Source organism: Pleurodeles waltl, chromosome 12, assembly GCF_031143425.1.
Source record: "Pleurodeles waltl isolate 20211129_DDA chromosome 12, aPleWal1.hap1.20221129, whole genome shotgun sequence".
In the NCBI taxonomy this organism is placed as follows: Eukaryota; Metazoa; Chordata; class Amphibia; order Caudata; family Salamandridae; genus Pleurodeles; species Pleurodeles waltl.
In genome coordinates, this window is record NC_090451.1 from 167955705 (window position 1) to 167982791 (window position 27087).

Genomic DNA, 27087 nt, shown 5'->3' on the forward strand with positions numbered 1-27087 from the left:
AGGGGAGCAAAGGCAGTTCAAGGTGGACAAGGTGACAGTGTGGGACACAAGGGGGACAATCAGGAGAGTCTCATTTCCTGGTGGTGGTCTTGGCAATTGTCTCTGGCTTCTCTTCTGGGTCCCAAGGAATTCTTGCGGTGTGGTTCACCTTCTGCAAGGGGAGAGATGCTGGTGGCCTGTGGGTCCTGTGGCGGGGCCTCCTGACCACTAGCAGCAGCGGAAGTGGAGGGCTGTTCAGTTGACTGGCTAATGGTAGGGGCCCGCTGAAGTGCTGTTGCCTTCCTCATGATGTTGGCCATGTCTGCCAGCACCCCTGCTCTGGAGCTCAGGGTGGTGTTTATGGCCTGCAAGCCCTCCCTGATATCCTGATACTGTCTTCCTGCAGCCACCTGTTCTCCTGCATGTTGTCAAGGATCTGGCCCATCGTATCCTGGGAATGTTGGTAGGCTCCCAGGATCTCGGAGAGTGCCTCCTGGAGAGTTGGTTCCCTGGTCCTCTGCTGCCCCTGGTACACAGCAGTCCTCCCACTGCCCCTGTTAGCGTGTGCCCCATTCCCCTGAACAGTGTGCCCACCGCTACTGACCCCAGGTCCCTGCGTTCGGGGCGAGGTGTGGCCTGGGGTCCCTGTACAGGTGAGCACACTGCTGATTGACGTGTCCTTTGGACAAAGGTGTGGGTATGCTGGGTGGGTGCTGTGGTGTTGGATCCTGATGAGGGAGGCTCTGTGGTGGACTGTGATTGTGCTTGGGTGACCAGCTGTCCAGTGTCCCTGATGGGCCAGGTAGGTCCTCCAGATCCTGAAGTCCAGAGTTACTGTCATCACTGGGAGCATCTTCTGTCGTGGCACCTCCTCTCCACTGACATTGGCTGGGGTAACAGTGGGGATGTAAATGATGTATTATGCTTCATGTGTATGACATATCGTACATTTATGGCTTCCCCTCTATCGGGGTTTCCTTGACACCTTTTGTGTATGTATGGTGATGTATTGTGGGAATGTTAGTTTCCCAATGCTGTGCATGCTTTAGTGATAGGTGTCCATGCAGGGCTGGGAGAGGTGTCCGTGCATTGGTATAGCATGCAGGGCTTGGCATTGTGGTTAGTCATATGGTTTGTGAAGTGTGCGGAATGGAGTGGAGTGGTCGGAGTGAGGGTGAGGGTGTGTGATGGCATGCAGGTATGGGGGGTGATAAGTGGTAAATGTTGACTTACCAGTGTCTAGTCCTCTGGCTACTCCAGCGAGTCCCTCAGGATGCAGTAATGCCAGTACCTGCTCCTCCCATGCTGTGAGCTGTGGGGGAGGAGGTGGGGATCCACCGCCAGTCCTCTGTATGGCGAGCTGGTGCCTTGTTGCAATGCAAAGTACCGTATTTATCGGCGTATAACACGCACTGGCGTATAACACGCACCTCTTTTTAAGAGGAAATTTCAGAAAAAAAACCATTAAATTTTATCGGCGTATAACACGCACACATCATTTGCCCCCTATTTTCAGGGAGAAAAAGTGCGTGTTATACGCCGATAAATACGGTACCTTCCCCGTAGGTTGTTCCCCCTTTTCCTGATGCCGTCCCTTGTTCTTGGGTGCTGTCCCACAGCGTTCACCCTGTCCACGATTCTCCCCCATAGCTCCATCTTCCTGGCAGTGGAAATCTGCTGTACCTGTGTTCCAAAGAGCTGTGGCTCTACCCTGACAATTTCCTCCACCATGACCCTCTACTCCTTAGTGAAACAGGGGTGCCTTTGTGGTGCCATGGGTGTTGTGTGGTGTGTGTTGGTGAGAGTGTGTTGAGTAATGTGATGGTGTGTTTGATGTGGAGTGCGTGAGGGATGTATGGGTGTGAGTGGTGTGTGTGTCTAGTTGTCTCTGTGCTGTTCGTGTCAATCTCCTGGCAGTAATTGATGTTGGTAAAGGGTTGTGGGTAATGTGGGTGGGTGTTTTATAGTGGTGTGGGTGTGTGGGTGTGGCATGTGTATGGGTGTCATGTGTGTGTTTTTGGTATTGACCAATGTAGTGTTGTTTTGTGAGTGGGTGTCCATTCTGAGTGCAGCAGTGTTTACCACCAATGGTTTACCGCCGTTGAATGTCCACCGTGGTGATTCGTGGTTCATAATGTTATGGGCGTTGTTTTGTTGGTGTAACGGTATGGGTGTTGGATCCGCCACTTTATCACTGACCTTTGGTCTGGCGAATTTGTTTATGTGGCTGTATTCTGTCAGATTGGTGTGTGTGTGCCATAATATGGAAAACGTCTATCCAACTCCGCGGCGGTATGTTGATGGCTGTCAGCGTGGGGGTAAGCGGGATTTACCGCCAATGTCATGGGAATAACTTGTAAGACATCATAATGACATGTGCGGATGGATACAGTGAATGTACTCAGATAATTGTCTAACATGCGGAAATGCAAGTGCACAATATTTAATACAATGACATTTAGTACTATTATTCTTTTTCATAATTTATGTCTTTTTAAGACACTTACACACACTCCGCAAACTCATCAGAGATCCATCCTTCAGAATCAATACACTGCATTTTACCTCTTTCACCTTGACTTGTTAGGAACAAATACTTTCCCCATACCTGACAATCCCACCTTTTCTTATTGCCACCCAATCATCCATCTTTAAGTCTATTCTTTTTACATCTTCCTTAGTGTCATAATACTTCTTTGATTTTTGATGTTTCTCTGTCACTCTCTCTTTGACAGAATTGCAGTCAACCCACACACACTCTTTACTTTTTAACCATGCTGAAATTTCCTTGCATCCTGGTTCCCTTCCTTGAAGGGAAATTAACTGTAACATACCTCTGATTGAGTGAAGCGTAACTCTGTATCCACAAATCAATTTTCTTAGCTTCTTTTTCCATAGTAACCCATTGGCCAAGGACAGTTGGATGTTCCTCACAATTAGACAGTTGACTCGCTCAATTAGGCCTGAGGTCCGAATAATGTCAACTTCTCATGTTTGATCCTCATCCTTTCCAAAAAGTCTGTCATGGTTTAGAAACAAACTGTACTCTGTTATCTGTGTATTGTGTGGAGTGGTGTGGAGTGGCATGGAGTGGCTCAGTGGCATGCGGTAGAGTGGTGTGGAGAGGCATAGAGTGTATTAGAGTAGAGTGGCATAGAGTGGAGAAGAGTGGCTTGAAGTGGCATATAGTACACTGGCATAAAGTAGAGTGACAGAGTACAGTGGCATAGAGTGGAGAGGCATAGAGTAGTGACACAGAGTAGAATTGTGAGACTGAAGTGGGGCAGAGTGAAGTGGGGTAGAGTAGAGTGGCCTAGATTCAAGTTGCATAGTGGCCTTGTGTGAGTGGAGTGGAGTGGAGTGGCACTGTGTGGAGTAGAGTAATGTGGCATATAGCAGAATAGCATTTAGTGGCTTAGAGTAGAGTGCTGTAGAGTAGTGTGGATTGGGGAAGAGAAGAGTGGAGTGGAGTGGTGAAGAGTAGAGTGGAGTGGCATAGAATAGAGTGATACAGAGTAAAGCACAGTGATGTGGAAGTCAGTGGCATTGAGTGATGAAGAGTAGAGTGAGTATGGTGCATTGGGGTAGAGTCCAGTGGAGTTGAGTTACGCAGAGTAGAGTGACAGAGTGCAGTGGCATAGAGTTGAGTGGTGTATAGTGCAGTGGTGTAGAGTGCAGTGGCGTAGAGAGGTGCAAAGTAAAGTAGAGTGGCATAGACTGCAGTAGTGCAGCATAGAATGTTGCAGAGTGGAGTGCTGTACATTGCAGTGATGTAGAGCACATTGGCATAGAGTAGAGTGGTGCAAAGTAGAGTGGCATAGAGTGCAGTGGCATTGAGTGCAGTAGTGCAGAGTAGAGTGCAATAGCAGAAAGAACAGTGATGTAGAGTAGAGTGGTGCAGGGTAGAGTACAGTGGCATAGAGTGCAGTGTTGTAAAGCAGAGTGTGCAGAGAAGAGTGGCATAGCCTGTAGCGGCACAGAGTAGCGGTGCAGAGTAGAGTGCAGTGGTGTGGAGTGGTGTAGAGTAGATTGCAGTCGCATAGATGGCAGTGATGTGGAGTGCAGTGGTATAGAGTAGAGAGGTTCAGAGTAGAATGCAGTGGCAGATTTTAGTGGTGCAGAATACACTTGTGTAGAGTGCAGTGACATAGGGCCACGTGTGCGAACGACTGTAATTGCAATTTCCTAATTGTGATTCCATGCGAATCGCAATTAGGAAATCACAATTCCAATTGTACGAAACTTCATTGAGTTTCTCTAGCGATTCTCAGTAGGTTGCAAATAGACAAACCTCATTAATAAATAATGATGAAGTAGGTCACAATTTGCGACCCACTAGGAATCACAGAAATTATAGGAATGGTTGCCTTCTGGAGTCAGAAGACCACCATGTCTGTGATCTCTTTTTAAAAAAACAATCTTTTTTTTTTTAAACGCAGCCCGCTTTCCTCTAAGGAAAACTGGATGTGTTTAAAATTCAAAAAATTTAAAATTTTCGCTATCTTTCACAAAGGGGAGGGGGTCTCTTGGAGACCCCTTCCCATTTGCAAATGGGTTAACACCAATTTGAAATTGGTGTTAACTGCGATTGTTTTATGACTGCGTTCACAGTCACAAAACAATCATTCATGTCACTTCGACTTGAAATTAGGAAGGGACACCTTTGACACGCCCCTTTCTAATTGGGACTCATACACCTGATTTGTGATTCTGTAAATAGATTACCAAATCACAAAATAGCATTTGTAAATACCAAAATGATTTTTTCTGTGTGGAATCAGCCCGTTTCTGCGAATCGAGCTGTTTGCGCACAGAAAAAAGCTTTGTACATCTGGTCCATAGAGAAGAGTGCAGTGCCGTAGAGTGCAGCGGCATAAAGTGCATTGGTGCAGAGTAGAGTGGCATAAAGTGCAGTGGTGTAAAGTGCAGTAGAGTTAAGAGGAATGGTGTAGAGTAGAGCAGAGTGGTGCAGAGTGCAGTGGCATAGAGTAGATTGGCATAGAGTAGAGTGCAGTAGCATTGAGTTTAATGGTATAGCGTGCAGTAGCATAGAGTACAAGATAGAGGGTGGGAGAGCAACATGGGAGGAAGACAGGTGAAGGGAATAGAAGCTACATGGATGGTGTGGTAAATCCATTTCAGTTTCTCATTGGGTGCAGGAGTCAGCTTAGCCTTCAGTTTGCAGGCCAATTTCACCGTCACCTTATGACCTTTTACCCACTTGGCATGTGTTTATTCTATTTATTTTATTATTCATTTTAGCTTTTCCATTGTTTATATTTTATAAGAAATTTTTTATTTTCATTAACAGTGCCATTCTGAGAAGGTGTCAGTATCAGCATCATTATCAATGATGTACGTAGGTATTGCCATCATGTTTCTTTCTCACTTATGTCTGACAGGGACATAATGATCACTTGTTAGGGATTGTTTATGCAATTGCTGACACAAGTCTGTCACATTATTAGTTGTTTAGGTACATACCTGTGTAAGGAATCCCAACTGATCTGTAAAAATACACCTCACATGGACAAGGTCATTAGAGGGGTTCCTTCCAAATGCGAAATGCCATTTATGCTTCACGTCACCTTGCTTCAGAACTTAGTCTTTGTGTCACCACAGAGACTGACCTAGAGACCTCATTCTAAGGTAACAAGGTCTGGGGGGCACTTATCATGGACATGGTACTGGTAGATTAGGTTTATCATCTCTAGCTCTCGTTACACTAGAGAATAGGCTCTCTTGGTTAGGAATTTCATATCTTATGTGTTATGTAAGATGGTGGGGGGGTTTATATTCACAATTCTCATCTTCACAATCCTGCTTGTATTACTGTTCATTATCCTAATCCCTGCAGCTAATGCATTTTACTGTAGATTTCAGTATTTTCAATAAATATATTGAAAACTTTCCGGCATCTTCTTCATTCCGTGTGTGACTTAGACTTATTGCTAACGAGGGAAAAGGGTAATTTCCATTCCACCACGACTCCCCTGAGAAGTTACAATCTAGAGTCCATGCATAAGGCTACCAGAAATCACCTTTACCGTCTAAGTTTTTATGAGATACTGCTTGTGAGCTGGGAGGTTTGGGCTGACAGTTGCGACTTGGTGTAGTAGTGACTTAGGGTCACATGTATGAAGCATTTTGCACATCGCAAACGGCGAATCGGGCCGTTTGCGACATTCAAAATGCAATTTGGGATACACAGACCCTTTTTTGTGATTTGGTAATCTATTTACCGAATCGCAAAAAGGGTTTGCCAGTCTCAATTAGGAAGGGGTGATCCCTTGCTAATTGCAAGTCGCAGTCCCATGTTTGATTGTTTTGTGACCATGAATGCGGTCGCAAAACAATGGCAGTTACCACCAGTTTTAAACTGGTGATAGCCCATTCACAAATGGGAAGGGGTCCCCATGGGACCCCTTCCCCTTTGTGAATGGCACTGAAAACATTTTTTCAGAGCAGGCAGTGGTCCTAAGGACCACAGCCTGCTCTGAACAAATGAAAAGAAAACTTCATTTTTTGTTTTTGAATTGCATCTCATTTTCCTTTAAGGGGGCTGCATTTAACCCCTTCGCTGCCAGGCCTTTTCCCCCTCCTGTGCCAGGCCTTTTTTTACCTATTTGGGGCAGTTCGCACTTAGGCCCTTATAACTTTTTGTCCACATAAGCTAACCAAGCCAAATTTGCGTCCTTTTTTTCCAACATCCTAGGGATTCTAGAGGTACCCAGACTTTGTGGGTTCCCCTGAAGGAGGGCAAAAAATTAGCCAAAATACAGTGAAAATTTCGTTTATTTCAAAAAAATTGGAAAAAGTGGCTGCAGAAGGCGGCTTGTGGTTTTTCCCCTGAAAATGGCATCAACAAAGGGTTTGCGGTGCTAAACTCAGCAGCTTCCCAGCTTTCAGGAACAGGCAGACTTGAATCAGAAAACCCAATTTTTCAACACAATTTTGGCATTTTACTGGGACATACCCCATTTTTGCAATTTTTTGTGCTTTCAGCCTCCTTCCAGTCAGTGACAGAAATGGTCATGAAACCAATGCTGGATCCCAGAATCCTAAACATTTCTGAAAACTAGACAAAATTCTGAATTCAGCAAGGGGTCACTTGTGTAGATCCTACAAGGGTTTCCTACAGAAAATAACAGCTGAAAAAGAAAAATATTGAAATTGAGGTGAAAAAAACATCAATTTTTCTCTACGTTTTACTCTGTAACTTTTCCCTGCAATGTCAGATTATCGAAAGCAATATACCGTTACGTCTGCTGGACTCCTCTGGTTGCGGGGATATATAGGGCTTGTAGGTTTATCAAGAACCCGAGGAACCCAGAGCCAATAAATGAGCTGCACCCTGCAGTGCGTTTTCATTCTATACCGGGTATACAGCAATTAATTTGCTGAAATATATAGAGTAAAAAATTGCTATCAGGAAAACCTTTGTATTTCCAAAAAGGGCACAAGATAAGGTGTTGAGGAGCAGTGGTTATTTGCACATCTCTGAATTCTGGGGTGACCATACTAGCATGTGAATTACAGGGCATTTCTCAAATAGATGTCTTTTTTACACACAAATGTAGAGAAAGACAAGGGGCAATAACACTTGTTTTGCTAATCTATGTTCCCCCAAGTCTCCCGATAAAAATGATTTACCCAGATTATGTTACCCAGAATCCTTTGCAAACCTCAAAATTTGGTTAAAAAAACACATGTTCCTCACATTTCTGTGGCAGAAAGTTCTGGAATATGAGAGGAGCCACAAATTTCTTTCCACCCAGTGTTCCCCCAAGTCTCCCGATAAAAATTATACCTCACTTGTGTGGGTAGGCCTAGCGCCCGCGACAGGAAACGCCCCAAAGCGCAACGTGGACACATCCAATTTTTTGAAAGAAAACAGAGGTGATTTTTGCAAAGTGCCTACCTGTAGATTTTGGCCTCTAGCTCAGCCGGCACCTAGGGAAACCTACCAAACCTGTGCATTTCTGAAAACTAGAGACCTAGGGGAATCCAAGATGGGGTGACTTGTGGGGCTCGGACCAGGTTCTGTTACCCTGAATCCTTTGCAAACCTCAAAATTTGTCTAAAAAAACACATGTTCCTCACATTTCTGTGGCAGAAAGTTCTGGAATCTGAGAGGAGCTACAAATTTCCTTCCACCCAGCGTTCCCCCAAGTCTCCCGATAAAAATGATACCTCACTTGTGTGGGTAGGCCTAGCGCCCGAGACAGGAAACGCCCCAAAGCGCAACGTGGACACATCCAAATTTTTGAAAGAAAACAGAGGTGTTTTTTTGCGAAGTGCCTACCTGTAGATTTTGACCTCTAGCTCAGCCGGCACCTAGGGAAACCTAACAAACCTGTGCATTTCTGAAAACTAGAGACCTAGGGGAATCCAAGGAGGGGTGACTTGCGGGGCTCGGACCAGGTTTTGTTACCCAGAATCCTTTGCAAACCTCAAAATTTGGCTAATAAAACACATGTTCCTCACATTTCTGTGGGAGAAAGTTCTGGAATCTGAGAGGAGCCACAAATTTCCTTCCACCCAGCGTTCCCCCAAGTCTCCCGATAAAAATGATACCTCACTTGTGCGGGTAGGCCTAGCGCCCGCGACAGGAAACACCCCAAAGCGCAACGTGGACACATCCAAATTTTTGAAAGAAAACAGATGTGTTTTTGCGAAGTGCCTACCTGTAGATTTTGGCCTCTAGCTCAGCCGGCACCTAGGGAAACCTACCAAACCTGTGCATTTCTGAAAACTAGAGACCTAGGGGAATCCAAGGAGGGTTGACTTGCAAGGCTCGGACCAGGTTCTGTTACCCAGAATCCTTTGCGAACCTCAAAATTTGGCTAAAAAAACACATGTTCCTCACATTTCTGTGGCAGACAGTTCTGGAATCTGAGAGGAGCCACAAATTTCCTTCCACCCAGCGTTCCCCCAAGTCTCCCGATAAAAATGATACCTCACTTGTGTGGGTAGGCCTAGCGCCCGCGACAGGGAACGCCCCAAAGCGCAACGTGGACACATCCAATTTTTTTAAAGAAAACAGAGGTGATTTTTGCGAAGTGCCTACCTGTAGATTTTGGCCTCTAGCTCAGCCGGCACCTAGGGAAACCTACCAAACCTGTGCATTTCTGAAAACTAGAGACCTAGGGGAATACAAGGAGGGGTGACTGGTGGGGCTCGGACCAGGTTCTGTTACCCAGAATCCTTTGCAAACCTCAAAATTTGTCTAAAAAAACACATGTTCCTCACATTTCTGTGGCAGAAAGTTCTGGAATCTGAGAGGAGCTACAAATTTCCTTCCACCCAGCGTTCCCCCAAGTCTCCCGATAAAAATGATACCTCACTTGTGTGGGTAGGCCTAGCGCCCGAGACAGGAAACGCCCCAAAGCGCAACGTGGACACATCCAAATTTTTGAAAGAAAACAGAGGTGTTTTTTTGCGAAGTGCCTAACTGTAGATTTTGACCTCTAGCTCAGCCGGCACCTAGGGAAACCTAACAAACCTGTGCATTTCTGAAAACTAGAGACCTAGGGGAATCCAAGATGGGGTGACTTGTGGGGCTCGGACCAGGTTCTGTTACCCTGAATCCTTTGCAAACCTCAAAATTTGTATAAAAAAACACATGTTCCTCACATTTCTGTGGCAGAAAGTTCTGGAATCTGAGAGGAGCTACAAATTTCCTTCCACCCAGCGTTCCCCCAAGTCTCCCGATAAAAATGATACCTCACTTGTGTGGGTAGGCCTAGCGCCCGCGACAGGAAACACCCCAAAGCGCAACGTGGACACATCCAAATTTTTGAAAGAAAACAGATGTGTTTTTGCGAAGTGCCTACCTGTAGATTTTGGCCTCTAGCTCAGCCGGCACCTAGGGAAACCTACCAAACCTGTGCATTTCTGAAAACTAGAGACCTAGGGGAATCCAAGGAGGGTTGACTTGCGGGGCTCGGACCAGGTTCTGTTACCCAGAATCCTTTGCGAACCTCAAAATTTGGCTAAAAAAACACATGTTCCTCACATTTCTGTGGCAGACAGTTCTGGAATCTGAGAGGAGCCACAAATTTCCTTCCACCCAGCGTTCCCCCAAGTCTCCCGATAAAAATGATACCTCACTTGTGTGGGTAGGCCTAGCGCCCGCGACAGGGAACGCCCCAAAGCGCAACGTGGACACATCCAATTTTTTTAAAGAAAACAGAGGTGATTTTTGCGAAGTGCCTACCTGTAGATTTTGGCCTCTAGCTCAGCCGGCACCTAGGGAAACCTACCAAACCTGTGCATTTCTGAAAACTAGAGACCTAGGGGAATACAAGGAGGGGTGACTGGTGGGGCTCGGACCAGGTTCTGTTACCCAGAATCCTTTGCAAACCTCAAAATGTGGCTAAAAAAACACATGTTCCTCACATTTCTGTGGCAGAAAGTTCTGGAATCTGAGAGGAGCCACAAATTTCCTTCCACCCAGCGTTCCCCCAAGTCTCCCGATAAAAATTATACCTCACTTGTGTGGGTAGGCCTAGCGCCCGCGACAGGAAACGCCCCAAAGCGCAACGTGGACACATCCAATTTTTTGAAAGAAAACAGAGGTGATTTTTGCAAAGTGCCTACCTGTAGATTTTGGCCTCTAGCTCAGCCGGCACCTAGGGAAACCTACCAAACCTGTGCATTTCTGAAAACTAGAGACCTAGGGTAATCCAAGATGGGGTGACTTGTGGGGCTCGGACCAGGTTCTGTTACCCAGAATCCTTTGCAAACCTCAAAATTTGGCTAAACAAATACATGTTCCTCACATTTCTGTGGCAGAAAGTTCTGGAATCTGAGAGGAGCCACAAATTTCCTTCCACCCAGCGTTCCCCCAAGTCTCCCGATAAAAATGATACCTCACTTGTGTGGGTAGGCCTAGCGCCCGAGACGGGAAACGCCCCAAAGTGCAACGTGGATACATCCAAATATTTGAAAGAAAACAGAGGTGTTTTTTTGCGAAGTGCCTACCTGTAGATTTTGACCTCTAGCTCAGCCGGCACCTAGGGAAACCTAACAAACCTGTGCATTTCTGAAAACTAGAGACCTAGGGGAATCCAAGGAGGGGTGACTTGCGGGGCTCGGACCAGGTTTTGTTACCCAGAATCCTTTGCAAACCTCAAAATTTGGCTAAAAAAACACATGTTCCTCACATTTCTGTGGGAGAAAGTTCTCGAATCTGAGAGGAGCCACAAATTTCCTTCCACCCAGCGTTCCCCCAAGTCTCCTGATAAAAATGATACCTCACTTGTGCGGGTAGGCCTAGCGCCCGCGACAGGAAACACCCCAAAGCGCAACGTGGACACATCCAATTTTTTTAAAGAAAACAGAGGTGATTTTTGCGAAGTGCCTACCTGTAGATTTTGGCCTCTAGCTCAACCGGCACCTAGGGAAACCTACCAAACCTGTGCATTTCTGAAAACTAGAGACCTAGGGGAATACAAGGAGGGGTGACTGGTGGGGCTCGGACCAGGTTCTGTTACCCAGAATCCTTTGCAAACCTCAAAATGTGGCTAAAAAAACACATGTTCCTCACATTTCTGTGGCAGAAAGTTCTGGAATCTGAGAGGAACCACAAATTTCCTTCCACCCAGCGTTCCTCCATGTCTCCCGATAAAAATGATACCTCACTTGTGTGGGTAGGACTAGCGCCCACGAAAGGAAATGGCCCAAAACACAACGTAGACACATCAATTTTTTTTATAAAAAGCAGTGCCTAACTGTGGATTTTGGCCTGTAGCTCAGCCGGCACCTGGGGAAACCTAGCAAACCAGTGCATTTTTGAAAACTAGAATCCCAGGGGAATCCAAGATGGGTTGACTTGCGGGGCTCTGACCAGGTTATGTTACCCAGAATCCTTTGCAAACATCAAAATTTGGCCAAAAAAACACTTTTTCCTCTCATTTCGGTGACAGAAAGTTCTGGAATCTGAGAGGAGCCACAAATTTCCTTCCACCCAGCGTTCCCCCAAGTCTCCCGATAAAAATGATACCTCACTTCTGTGGGTTGGCCTAGCGCCCACGAAAGGAAATGGCCCAAAACAGAACGTGGACACAACATATTTTTTCACAGAAAACAGAGGTGTTTTTTGCAAGGTGCCTACCTGTGGAGTTTGGCCTGTAGCTCAGCCGGCCGGGGGGGGCATAAATGCCCTAAAATAAATTTGCCCCCCCAGGGAGCGACCCTTGCCTAAGGGGTCGCTCCCCTTGCGTGAAATTCACGCAAAGAAAAAACTCCCTGGTGTCTAGTGGTTTTGCCCCCCTTGGGGGCAGATTGGCCTCATCAAAATAGGCCAATCTGCCCCAAGGGGGGCAGAAATCGCCTAAATATAATTTCCCCCCAAGGGGAGCCACCCTTGCCTTAGGGGTCGCTCCCCACCTAAAAAAATTAAAAAATGAAACATAAAAAAAAAATGGTCCCTGGTGCCTAGAGGTTTCTGCCCCCCTGGGGGCAGAAAAGGCCTTCCCGAAAAATGCCCCCCATGGGAGCGACCCTTGCCCAAGGGGTCGCTCCCTTATGTGAATTTCAGGAAAAAAAAATCCCTGGTGTCTAGTGGGGTTTCAAAAGCCGGATTGCAAGCAATCCGGCTTTTGAAACCCTCGGAGAGACTTCAAAGGGAAGGAAATACTTTTCCTTCCCTTTGAAGCCCCTCCGGGCCTCCCCCAGTGATTGAAAGAGAAATGCAAAGCATTTCTCTTTCAATCGCGCTGGAAGGAGAGCTTCCAGCGCGATGGGGGAGGCCCCTGTGACAAATCAGCGCGCGCTCGCGTGCTGACGTCACAGGGGAGGGTCAGGGGTGGAAGGGGAAGGTCTTCCCCTTCCATCCCCGCCTTGGGGGGGAGGGGGGTGCACGGAGGGCGCGCTAGCTCTCCCCCAAGTTCCCCTGTGCCTTGGACGAGGTGATCTCGTCCAAGGCACAGGGGAACTGTACCCTTGGACGAGATCATCTCGTCCAAGGCATATAAGCGGTTAAAAAAAAAAAAACTACGTTATTTAAAAGCAGCCACAGACTTGGTGGTCTGCTGTCTCCAGCAGGCCACCATCCCTGTGGAGGCAGCCATTCCCAATGGGGTCACAAATTGCGACCCACCTCATGAATTTTCATGAGGTAGGTCATTTGCGACCCCCTTTGAATCGCAAACGGTGTCATTGACACTGTTGTATATAAGGTTTTGCGACTCGCAAATTGCGAGTAACTCTGATTCGCAATTTGCGAGTCGCAAAACCTGGATTTCGTACATGTGGCCCTTAGTCATTTACAAACAAAAGTGCTGTCATCCCTAAACCAGCAGTCTTGCTAGGGAACGAGAGTCCAACTACAACAGCGGGGGCATATGAGATGGAATTAAAACATAAGCACTCATGGAGTGATTAAACACAAAGAAAAAAGCAGCTGCAAAACGGGAGCAGTAGATGGACACAAATACTTGGTCCATGATCCAGGGGAGGAAAAACAAAGAAAAGGACATAACACCAACATGTCGTGACAAACAGGGATGAAGGGAATGAGAGCACCACTGAAGCTAACTAATGGTAATCTATGGGTGGGCTATAAGTCCACTGTCTGTAAACAAAATGTCTCGCGGAGACAGCACATGCACCATCTAGGCAAAGCATAAACAGGAATTACAAAGCCATCATGGCCAGTACCCCCCATATGCTAGCCATTACTGGTGTTTTTTGGCACACACACACCCACAGCCAGGGCATCACCAGACTGCAGACTAAGAAGTGTTAAAGAGAAAAAAAACAATGCAGCAGGCCTTTCCCATCTAAGCATCACTTATCTGGAACAATATCCCCATGTTCATGAGGACCCCCCAACTCCTCTATTATTTAGGAAAGAGCTGAACGCTTACCTCTTTAAAAAAATACTACATCTTAACACATTAACCATTAATCGAGAACCCAGCTTCCTTTCCCATTACTTGTTGACTTTTGATTAGGTTTGCGATATAGAAGTATCACATACATACATACATACATACAGCAGAATGATTCAAACCTGTGTGTGTCCCCTCATCGTAAAGAAATACCGGACTGGTGATCCAACTGTTTTTTTTTTCAAAATACTGATAAATTTGGTTTGATAAATCTGATGGCTATACTTTTTGAAAGAGTTTTCCCTTCTCTCAACTCACGTCTCTAGCACTGGTGTAGGCATTACATGCTGATTATCTTCTGATGCCTAGAATATAAGAGAAGGTCATTTTGTAATATATATATATATAGATATATGTGTGTGTGTTATTTTTTGTATGATTCTTTTCTGAAGTATAAATAAAATGAAATCACAAACTTGTTAAAAGAATTTCAGTAATGAGTGATGCACGATACAGCAGACATAATCTAAGGGAACATGCAATTTATCAGAAACTACAGCAAATAATGATTTTTTTGTATTCACTGCTCATCAAAGCCTGCCATCAGCAAGGCTGCAGAATGTGGAGTTTAGGGCCTTATTAATAGGTCCTTTTAATTACTATGGGGGCAATAACAGCAGATACCAGCCACATTGGAATTATGAGATTCATGGGAACCCAATGGATTTAATTACTTTCAACTTCTGACTGTTGCTGAAATCTCTGGGTGAAAGCTTGAGCAAGGCGAGATGATAGGTAAAGAGACCAAAGACAACAACACTAAGGAGGTCAAGACAGCAAAATAATAAAATAGTATATTAGGGACAACAGGCCTAATGTACAAAGCCATTTGCATTTGCAAAGCCTGTGCACAAGGTTTGAGACCACAAATACAATAAACCCATTTCCCGATACAGTAACATGTTACCGAATCGAATAAAAAAATAGCTCTAGAAAGGTGCCCATTAGAAAGGAGTCTATTTAGAGCGTTCCCTCCAAATAGCGATTTGTTATGGTATGTATTAATGGTTGTGACCCTAACCTGAAGATTGAAAAGTTACCGATTCTCAATTAAGGACCGTTTTGCTTTTGTAAAAAAAAAAACAAAAAAAAAAGTTTGTCATTGAATAAACGGTGATCCAGAAACCATTGCCAACTCATAAAAAAAAAGAAATACTTTTTTTTTCAAATGCAGCTCCGTTTCCTTTAAGGAAAATGGGTTCATTTGAAGAAAATGTTTACTTTATTTCAAATGCAATAAAAGACATGGTGGTCTACTGACCCCAGCAGATCATAGCCCTGTGGTGGTATTCAATCTTAGTGGGTTTCAATTTGCAATTTAGCTCATGATTACCGATGAGGTAGGTTTGATAGTGGCCGACTACGATTTCAAATTCTTAAAGCTATGAGTACATGGGCCAATTTGCAGGCTTATTTTCCTTTAGTAAAAAGTGGATGCACAATTTACAACCACTTTTTGGGAATTAAATTTTATACACTAGTCTCAATGGCTTCGCCAGAGAAAAATAACATAATCTGGCTATAAATAGTCTATCTAGCGAAATAATTACTATAAAAAACAAAGGAATTCGTTTTCTCTTAGAATAAACATCAGTCGGCGAAAAGATTTGTGTTTATAAATATCATATGAATAAAAAGTGGTACTGTGCACCAGTTGGCACAATACTACTTTTTTTATTAATGTGTATCACGTTTTCACATGATCTTCAAATAATTGCTAAATACATTTTGAGCAATATCAATGTAGGCTTCTATTGTCTTCTGTTCTAAATATGCACAACGTATAGAACATACGCAAAACATTATAAAGAAAAAGCGATAATATAACTCATTGCCCACTCATCCTTGATTTATTTGTACATTTCTTCTACAAGGAACAGCTCTGGTGGCAGGCACCACCAGTGCTTGGACAAGCAGTAGGCAAGTGTTTGGTAAACAGAGTAATTGCATTTTGGGTTGCACTGCTGTCAGGATTCAGGCAAGATAGCAGGCCCACAGGGTTAGTAGGTGTTGGAGAACGGGTCAATGAGCGCTGAGAAAGAAATATAGTGCTGTTAGTAACCTCATGCACACACTTCATTAGTTGAGGTCAATTCTGGTGGTTGAACCCTATTTAATCATTTTAGGAACTCAATCCTGTGCCTGGCAATGTGTTGCATTATTCCTCTGGATTTCTGATTCTTGCTTCAGTTTACACCCGTTTTGAGTCCCTTCACTTATTTTTGTTTTTTTCTATTTGTGGTTTGCTCGCTTTCCTTAATCCTGCCCCGCCTTGAATTGTTGGTTGTGCTGTCTCTTGTCACAATTCTTATAGTGTCTTACCTCTTGTTAGACCCGTCACATTTGGGTGGTATTTTCCCAAACTTTTTGCCTTACTCCTGTTATGGTATGTTACAGCATATATATAAAGCACGCGTACACCAAAAAGGTTTCATGGCTCCACTATATGTTTCTGATTTTGTTTTTGTTGGCCTTAGGACTTTGTGTACTTTACCCCTGCTAAACAGTGATAAAGTGCTCGCTCCTTAAAGCATGGCAAGATTGGCTTATTCCCATAAAGGTATATTTGGTTTACTTTCAAATCCCTAGTCAAGTGGTATTACATGTCCCCAGGGCCTGTAAACTAAAAGGTACTCATGGGCGTCGTCGTACACTAAAGTAGCTCTTTAAACATTTGTCAGGTCTGCCTTTGCTTGTGCAGTTGTAAATCGCCATTTCGACCTGGCAAAAATAAACCTTTTGTCAGGCCCAAACCTTCCTTTTTAATACATAAAAGTCACCCTTAGGATAGGCCCTAAACAGCCCACAGGGCTCGTTACAATGTATTTAAAAAGTAGGACATGTACCTTTAAGTTTTACCTGTCCTGATAGTGAAGAACTTTTACATTCGTTGTTCACTACTGCAAGGCCTACCTCTCCCATAAGATAACATTTGAGTTACAGTATTACATTTAATAATAACCTGTAGCTTTCAAATAGGAACAGGTAGGTAAACAGCTCAAGTTTGGTGTCTTTGGAATTGTAAGGAAAAATCCTCTTCTATAATGAGTCGGATTTTTGATTACAATTCTAAAAAATGCTACTTTTATAAAGTTGGCATTCAACTGCCTTAGCAATTTATTGCCTGTAGTCTGACTGGGTGTAGTTGTCAGTTGGGTTTTGTGTATTCCTCCTAGGCAGCCACACACAACAGGGAGCTCAGGGGTGCCTGGATGGGCCATCGCTGGCAGAATGGAAGGGAAGAGCTGGTCCCAGCCCCACATATACTTGAATCGATTGTGTCCTGCCTCCACACAAAGGGATGCATCCCCCTGGTAATTAGTCTGGAGCCAGGAGAGGGGAAACAGGATGCTTCGGACTTCAAAGGGAATCCTCTAGAAGCTTCTCTCCCACTTTACAGGCACAACTGGGTATAAATACTGGACCTCAGACACCAATTCTTCAGTACACTTCTGGACCTGCGGATACTCTGCCAGGAAGGACTGTTGTAATGCTGAAAGGACTGCCACTCTGCTGGACCGCTGATCTGAAGAACTGCTGCCCTGCTGTGCTGACCTGCTGCCTCTGCTCTCTTGCCTGGGGGAGAAGGACTGGACCTGCAGCTCTTGAACCTAGAACCCCGGAGTGACTCCAGTTGCTAGCTGACTGGCCAACTGATCTGAAGCCGCAGGGACACAACAAGGCTTCCAACAACCTTGCCTCTCCACCTGGAGTCTTCTATCTGTGAGTGTACCCTGCCACTGATACCACCCCAGTCCTAGACACTTGGAAGTGGGTCAACGGTGCTTTGGATCCAGCAGAACCAACGCATCTCCTCTGCTGTATGGTGTAACCTTGAGCAGTACCGATGCATCACTGTTTCTGCATGGATTGGAAGAGCTGCGAAAACACACATCGCAGCCCTTACAACTTTGAAACCACCAATGTTCAATGCATCCTTGGCACAAAGCCTCACATCTCTCACTGATGGCAGCCCCAATGATGCCTCACAGGCATCACATCCTCGCAACACCTGGAACCAACGCATCAGCCGGCTGCACCATGCATTCTCAAAGCAGGACTTCTCATTGCAAGCCCTCATTGATAGGCTCTCTGATAACAATGCATCACCCCACATGGCAGTCTCGTCCCATCTTCAAACCAACGCATTGCTTCGTTCATGTGACGCATCTTCCATGCAGATCTTCACAATGCTCTGGAAACCAGGATGAAAAGTACTCTGTTCAGGGGGGCTGATTGGGTCCCTGTAGCCCGACCACCCTCCATTGCGGTCTGCTTGAACTTGTGATTTGGTCCCAGTCTGGTACAACCAGATCCGCAGTTGGCACTTTCTGCTTTTTGGTGCTATTTTCACTAAAATCTCTAAAACGGAATATCTCCAGTTTTACAGATTTGATTTTTGTTGTTTTGTTTTTGTTTTTATTATAAAAAATTACTTGGCTGTTCTAACTCGGTTGTGGGCTCCTTTTGTGGTATGTTGCCACAGTGTTACTGTTTGACATTAGGCACCAAATACTTTACACATTGCCCCTGAGCTAAGCCTCACTGCTCTGTGCCAAGCTGCCCTTAAGGTGGAGCACAGGGTAATTTAGGGTTTGCTTGTAACTTCATCCTGGGAAGAATTGTGGTTGCTGCCTGAGAAAGGTTTCAACCCTCTCAAACAGTGACCCAATTTCTTACAACTTCAAAAATTTTAATTTTCTTATCCCATTCTACAAACCTTGTCTTCTGCAAGGAAGTGAAACCTCAAAGGCACTTGTGCTCTGCAGTTCACCTCACTCCCAAGATGGATAATGTCAGAAGAATGCAGTTGCACAATTTTTAAACAGTACAGTTTTCTTAAATTTGTAGTAAATATTTTTAAACTGTGTGCATCCTTGCCATATTGGACTTCAGCCTAGGTAACTATAACTAACTTAGGAGTCTGCTGACTACTAAAAACTAAGTAGTTTAACTTAAGCATCATCTTCCTCTCATGGCAGTTGTGCCGCACTTATCAGACCTCGAGGAGATCGCGGACTGGTTAGCACAATTTTGCAGCCGCAAAACAATAACATTGCAGACAAAAGCAAAATTTGTGGTATTTTTGCAACAGGCACGTAATATGCCTGTCCCAAAAATACTGTGGTACAACCATTATACCTGCACCGTGCATCTAGCCCGAAATAAAGGAGGGTTGTCTTATGCCAGAAAGAGTGTAGATTTCAATTTAAAATGTGGGCTACCCCACTCTGGCACCATCCTGACAAGTCTCTTCCTAGCATGAAATACATGCTGCTTGGAGGGAGGAAGTAATGCAGTCGCCTCAAGCTACATCCCATTTTAATGTAAGGACAAAGGAGGGTAAAGGGAGCTAGTTAACACGTCCTGCAATGGCATGTATTATGCACTGCTGGGAGCATTGGGCTGGTGTGGGAGAAGGAGTGGATAGGGGGCTAGAAGCTGTGACAGGGGCCAGATCAGCAGGGAAGAAAATACTGTAGGAAGGGTAGTAGGAGGAGAGGGCAACAATGCAGGGTCAAAAAGAGAAGGATTTAAGAGTCTTTTTTAAAAAAATTGCAGGCTTTTGTAAAAGTTGCTGGATTATTACAAAAGTTTCTATTTTGAAAAAGTTTTTTCAATTGCAAAAACAAGAAATCGCAAAATCCTTGAGGGTTTGACTTATGGATTTGCTGAATGCTGTGTTTGTCTCCTCAGAGTTTACCTAATTTCCTCTACTTATCAAATCATTGATGTCCTAACCATTTTCTTCCAAGTTGTGAACTCTATTGCGCTGTCAACTGTTTCCACCATTAACAGATCTCAGACTTGGTGGGGTGGATGTGCTGCCCGCTTCGTTAAACTGCTACCAGGGGAGGTTGCAAAAAATGCCTGCTTTCCCCACCATTCCCTTATCCGACCAGAAAGGGAAATCACAGTGCAAATAGTAAACTATAACAATGGTAGGCCAAATTATGAACACATCTCTATTGGCTGTTGCAAGAAGTTTTCCTCCTTAGTGGTAAGTGGTAATTAGGTGTCGGGGATACAGCAGTGCACATCAATTAGGACTACTGATTGTGGGGAGGGTGGGTCTTTTCAGGCAAATTCAAGCCATGAAGCTAGAAGCAAAGGTGATGCAGCATCAATTTTCCAATAGTGATTCCATGAGGTTAGATTGGAGGTGTGCACTGAGGCTAGCCTGGAGGTAAGGAAGCTCATGCCAAGTAGAGACTGGAGAGTAGACTAGAGTGAAGATGATCATGGTGAACAATTGGTTCAGGTTCAGTGTTCAGAGTCTGCTCTGACAGTGGGCAGGTGGAGACTCCTATTTTGCAAATGTTATTAGTAAGAGTACAACAAACAGAGCATTAATATTAATAATACCAATACTACTACTACTAATAATAATAATGATATTAATCATCATCATTATCATATCCATCATCACCACCATTAACATAATAATAACAAAGAAAAACTCATGTTGGAAAAATGAAGTATGTGTGTTAACAAAAAATAAACCTACCCACTCTATCCATAAGAGTCCCAGCCCCACCCTTAACCTTCCAAAACGTATCATAATAAATCTATCTCTTCCCCAACTGCACTACCCTCAACACTCAAAAGAGGCTCATCCCTCCCTAAACCCTCTAGAAACTAACCTAATAAAACTACACCTTCCCCAACTGTCCCACCCACATAACTCTCACCCTCTCCCTAATAAAGGTGCCCTTGATACTGTCCAGCCTTTCAAAAAATGCATTGGCATGCTTTAACCTCCTTTAGGCCTTTCAGTATCTTGCAGAGGAGGAGGACCTCTGTGGAGCAGGGTTGGGTTTGGGTTGCTGTGGTGGATGTGCTGGATGTGGCAGTGCTGCTTGGTCGCCTCTGGTAGCTGTGGTGCTGCCTCCTCTACAGTGGCTGGACAATGGATACCGCAGCTGCTGCTGTCTCCTCCTCGATGACAACTAGCCAGTTGAAGGTTGTTGCTATGGCCGCCATCTTCTGGAGGTGCACCTGAGCCACTATCTCCTGGCAGTAATGGTTGGAAGTTTTACACTGGGACCAATGTAGGACTGGGGCCAGGGCCGGGCCTCCGCCAGGAACTGTTGGATGGTTTGAGGAAAGAAGGAAACAACATGAATTGTATTACCCATTTGCTGGATCTCCTGAGACACTTTTATGGGATTCAGTGTCCTAGAGATTTTTTATACACATAACTTACATACCACCATTTACAATGCATTATTTGGTAATAATTAATCCAAGTGCATAATTAAATAAAAAAAATACTAAATGAGTGAAAAATGTCAATTAAATGAATACATGGATTGAAACCTTCACCTAACACTTAACATGATTATCAGAATGACTAAACTGCAAAGTTAAATTGTCATAACAAAGTGTAGAATTGAATTTGTTCCTCAGAATTAATTTGACTATATATATCTTGTAACATTTACTGAGATAATCTGCTGTGGCAGCCTGATTTTTGGACAACTAATTGCAAGTAATTTATATAATAACAATAATATTTCCAGTCACCCTGCTCTTTCCCTACTCTAGTGTACCACTCCCACCCTGAGTCCCACTGCCAAGTCACACCACACCCTCCTCTTTAATTCATTCACATATTATTCCTGGGCCAGGAAGCAAGTGAGTCTTAGGAAAGATTTAAAACATGATATTTGGGAGTACTTAAACCACCATGAATGCTGTGATTGGGTGTCCACAACCTAATCAGAAAATATGGTCACCATTTTAGGTAATAGGACACGATCACTGGGTCTGTAAAATAAAACGATAAGTGGCATAAGGGGTCAGGGTGGGGGTACCCTGAACCCAGGGATGTGATATAAGGGTCTTTAAGACTCAGGTTATGCTCTTAATTTTTTTTTCATGATGCACAATATTCGCAAATACATTGCGATGTTCAGCGTGGCCCCGTGTAACATTGCAACGAATTCACGAATATTGGCGACAACAAAAAATATCAGAGGGTTATTCATGCTAATTCATTCACTCATTCACATACTTATGCACCCACTCACAGACCCACTCAGACACTCAGGCACCCACTCACAGACCCACTCAGAAACTGATGAACCCACTCACAGACTCACTCAGACCCTCACACATCCACTCACACACCCACTCACAGACCCACTCACACACTCATGCACCCACTCACAGACCCAACCATACCCTCATGAACTCACTCTCAGACCCACTCACACACTCGCGCACCCACTCACAGATCCACTCAGACACTGATGCACCCACTCACAGACCCACTCATACCCTCACTCACCCACTCACAGAACCAGTCAGACACTATCAAACCCTCTCACAGACCCAGTCAAACATTGATCCACCCTATTACAGACTCACTCAGGCAGTGACACAGCAACTCACAGACCAACAGAGACACTCATACACCCGCTCCCAGAACCACTGAGACACTATAGAACCCACAAACAGACCCACTCAGACGTAGATGCAGTCACTTACATACCCACAGAGACACTGACACACCCACTGACAGACCTACTCAGACACTATTGAACCCAGTCACAGACCCAGTCAGGCATTGATGCACCCAATCTCAGAATCCCTTTGGGGCTTATTACAACTTTGGAGGAGGTGTTAATCCGTCCCAAAAGTGACGGTAAAGTGACGGATATACCACCAGCCGTATTACGAGTCCATTATATCCTATGGAACTCGTAATACGGCTGGTGGTATATCCGTCACTTTACCGTCACTTTTGGGACGGATTAACACCTCCTCCAAAGTTGTAATAAGGCCCTTTATGTCTTATATTGGAGTCACAGACACACTCCCAGTCATATATGTTTTATTTACAAAGTGTTGTCCATAGTGTGATGTAAAAAAGTGTTGTTGGTATAGTTATGATGAATTTTGAATGGCCTGGTGTCCATTGAATGCCTACGTTTGTTTTGCATATGCGCAAGTATGTCACAAAGATCACAACGTCATTGTCAATATTTTAAAATGCTGAAAAAGATATATATTTCAAAGAACAAAATTTACAGAAATTTTGGGCAATTGGGTGGCCCTGAGAAAACCCTTTGTATTCATTGTGAGTATGTGGCAGCTAAATGTAAGACCGGATGCATAGTTTCAGAATGGGAAGGAACACCTTTTTGCCTTCATCTGTGAGGTGGACACCGGCATAAATACCATGCATGTGATAGCACAGAGTGTTGTGGTAGATCCAGCCCATGTTATGGTCTCTAAGAAATGCAGAAACAGTATTATTGACATGTTTAATGGCTTTGTCATTCTGTGGGCAGAACTGATTTGACCACTTCCATTTCTGTCTTTGGCATATGTTAAAGTACACCAACATCGTGTGAGGGAAAAGTGACATTAGTTGTGCAAGGGTATCCTTCATTAGGATTTCCAGTCCTACCACAGTCAGTGTGCATAGGTCATTTCCAACACAGTGCACAATCATGAGGTGAGGAAGTTGATAATCTCTAGTGCTTTTAACCAAAGGGAGCAATCAATGCCACTTTAACTTTCTCTCGCCAATCCAATTAATATCTATATTAGCCAACCCCAAGTCCCTGTCAATATCATGCTTTCTAGCAGCCACCCTAGCCCAAAAGACATAGCTGTGGCCCACAATCTATACTCTGACCATTATGAAGTGAAGCAGCAGTATCAGACAGGAGAAGACTGGGGTGAATGAGGTATTTTTGAAATTGGAAGGCAGGTAAAATGGCAGGTTTAAAAATACATATTTGATTGGATTCTGTGAATGTGCTAGTGAATAAAATTAGTTAGTGTCTTGAATGGGTTAGTAAATTGATCTGTGATTGGGTCTGGTAAAAATAATATATTGTAGTGCAGTCTTGGATGTGTTTTTCAGTCTGTACAGTAAACCACACCTGATGGAGTTCATTTTGAAAGTAGGACGCCCCTTCTAGAATGTGCAATGAACTTGTGACCTGCTGGTTGTAGCGAGTTGCTATGGAGACTGTGCTAAGAGTTTGTTGGGGAAGGATGTTAAAGAGAGATTTCTGCCTTTGTGAAAATTAAAGGTGTTTGTACTCATTATTCCGTAATAAGTGTTTAATTTCATAGTGAGGTATTGTTAATAAATGGTACTGTACTCCGAAACGCTTACAAATATTAGGTTACATATGTTCTTAGATACCCATTTTTTCACAAATTCAATGCAATCATCACAATTAAGATGCGAATATGGAGAAAAAGTCCTCCATATTAATCTTCTTAATAAAAGTGCATGAAGGGGTTAACATATACTAACCATTTAGAAATGGACTTAGAAAAGTAAAATATGAAAGGTATGTTTTTATTTGCTGATTCCACCGTATCAGGCAGTGCAAAGTTGAAAAGGTTGTCACTTATGGCTCCTTTGCATAAGAGTGGTGTGTCATTCTTATGCTTAGTTTTCATCTATCTAATAAGAGCAAAAAAAAGTTTTTACCAATGAACTCAATCTTCAGGTATGTGAATTATATTTAATTCTGAGAAAAAAATGAATAAAAATGCATAGGTATATGTGAGATTTTTAAAAGAGAGTATGAAATAAATAGGAAAGTATTGAAAGAACTTGGGATGATCTATGAGGGTAGTGTGAGTAAATTTATATAGTTATTATTAGGTGACTAAGATACAGTTTCAACAAATTGCAGAATAGGTGTGTAAGAAGTTGGCTCACAAACTGTTGATATGGAACAACATATTTTACATGTGCTGCTTTACTGCATGCTCTATTACTTAGGAATGTATTAGAAGATGTAAAAACCCGAGCATCACATTTTAGCTATGCCAGGCATTCTGTATGCAAGGGAACGTTCAGCCGCTCGGAGGCCTGCAAAAATGGAGCAGTGAACGTTAACAGATTTCACTCCACCATTTGTGGCGCCATTTTTTAACGCTTCCTCAGAGCAGGTGTTAAAATGACGCTCCCATAGAAACCTATGGGCCTCCTCGCACTTTGCAGCACTAGCATCAAAATTTGCAGTGTTTAAATATGGGTCATACTGTGTAGGGTGTCACACTGGCAGCTTTCTCATGACCTGTGCGAGATGTCAAATCCATGTTTTAGTACACATTACTCATTTCTGAATTATGCTGTAGGTATGGTAGGAAACCATTGCCTTGGACCTGCATACTATACATGTCCTGCTTTACTGCATGCTCCAATCACTAGGAAAACATAACTGCATGCTAAAGGTTAAACTTATACAAAGCAATGAATTAGAAGATGTGAAAGTTTTAGAAGTCTATATATAATGTGTTGTTCTTTTTCAACTGTCAAACCCATGTTTTAGTAGACATTACTCATCTCTAAGATTTGGTGTAGGTATGTTATAAAGTACAGTGGATTCTGCATAAACCATGAGAGATGTCCTTCCCAGTTGAATAACTTGGTAATGTATTTATAGACCTCTAACCTAAGCGCTATATAGAGCATACCACATATAAAGCAACTGACATACATGTTTCCAAAGCTGTTTCACCCAGTCAGAGAGTGACACAGACCCTTCTACATTCACTCACATACTCGGAAAGTACTTTTGCATGTAGAAGTATGAAATGCAATTAGAGGACAGCCACATACCCCACTATTCTCTAAAAGAGGCAGTGAGGTATTCATTCAGGTACTCACATATCCATTTAGAAACCCATAGAGGTAGAAAAAGAGAAAGTCACCCACCCGACCATATTATGCAACATCTCATGGCACTTCTATAGGTAGACCCCTACATTCAATGAGAAATATAGGCAAGTAGTGACATAGGCCCTCATTATGACTTTGGCTGTCAGCTAACACCCACGCCAGAGATGGCCGATGCCAAATAATGACCATGGCGACGATCATTCCCATATGCAGCCAATCCACTGCCTGAACCGCCAGTGTGGTCCGGCCACCGACCACAGCGGTTGCCATCTTCAGGCCATTCACCACCCGCCATATTACGACATAGCAGATTGCCAGGATTTCCAGGGCAGGGCAACCGCCACGAAAAGCATGGTGGAAACAACCCATATAAAAGGAGACACACCTCCAAGGACACAGAGAAGTCCACGGCTGCCATGGAACCAAAACTGGAAGTCCTGCAGATGCTGTACCACGCAATGGGAGTTCAGGAGCAGCAATGCCGACGAAGACGATGACAGATAGTACAGCCGCCTAGCACACAAGGGAGGGTGGGGAGAGTGACACACCCACATGCACAACACACACCATACACACATACCACACATGGAGAACACTCCACTGAAAAGTACAACAACAATATAAGCCAGAAGTAAAGAAAACCTGGACAAATACCTTTGATTCAACCACTGTATTCCGGTGGGAATAGCAACCTTATAAAATTAACGGAACTATATACACAAAGGGCCATTGGCCAGTCCAAAAGTGTTCATGCCACTACACAGGGCAACGTGAGAGGCCCAACTTGACTCCTGACAGCGCAAGTGACTCCACTGGGCAGGGACATCAATGTGGAAGGCAGGCACCTCATGGGATAGGATGGGGTGGGAGTTTTTTTTTGGGATGTGGGATCTCTGGATTTTGTCTTGGAAGGGGGCGGGCTTTAGCTCCTCTATTTAGGGGGCGCGGGAGTGGGCCTGGAGAGGGGGGTCAGAGTGGCTGCCCTATGCTCAGTAGTGGGAGGTTTCTTAGCGGAGGAGGTACATGTGTAAAACTAGGGAGGAGGTTTGGGAGTGAAGTTGGAGGTAGAGGGAGTGGTTGTAGGAGGTGTAGGCATGCTGGACTGGGTTATAGGTACATGTAAAGTGTGTGTGTGAGGTAGATAGATTTTGAGTGTCTGAATGGGAGCATTCATGTGTTTTGGGAGGAGGGAGTCAAAGAGAGAGAGAGACGACAAACAGGTCATGTGCATGTCTGTTGTGGTGGTGTCTGCAAGTGAGGTGGGTGTGCTGCATGTGGTTGTGATGATGGTGGAGGTGACTGCAAATGTGGAGAATGTGGATCTAGTCTGCTGTTGTGGTGACTGTGGGCAAGGCTGAACCGGTGGCATGATCTGGGACTGAGGATGCCGTGCTTGCAGGTGTGAGTGCCGATGTGACTGTGAGGAAGGAGGAGGAGGGGAGATAGTGGAAGCAGAGGCAGTTGTTGTATGTGCTTCTGTGTGTTGGCTGTGTGCATGCTTCTGGTGTGATCTGTGGTGCTTGTGCTTGCCTTTGCTAGTCCTGCCTG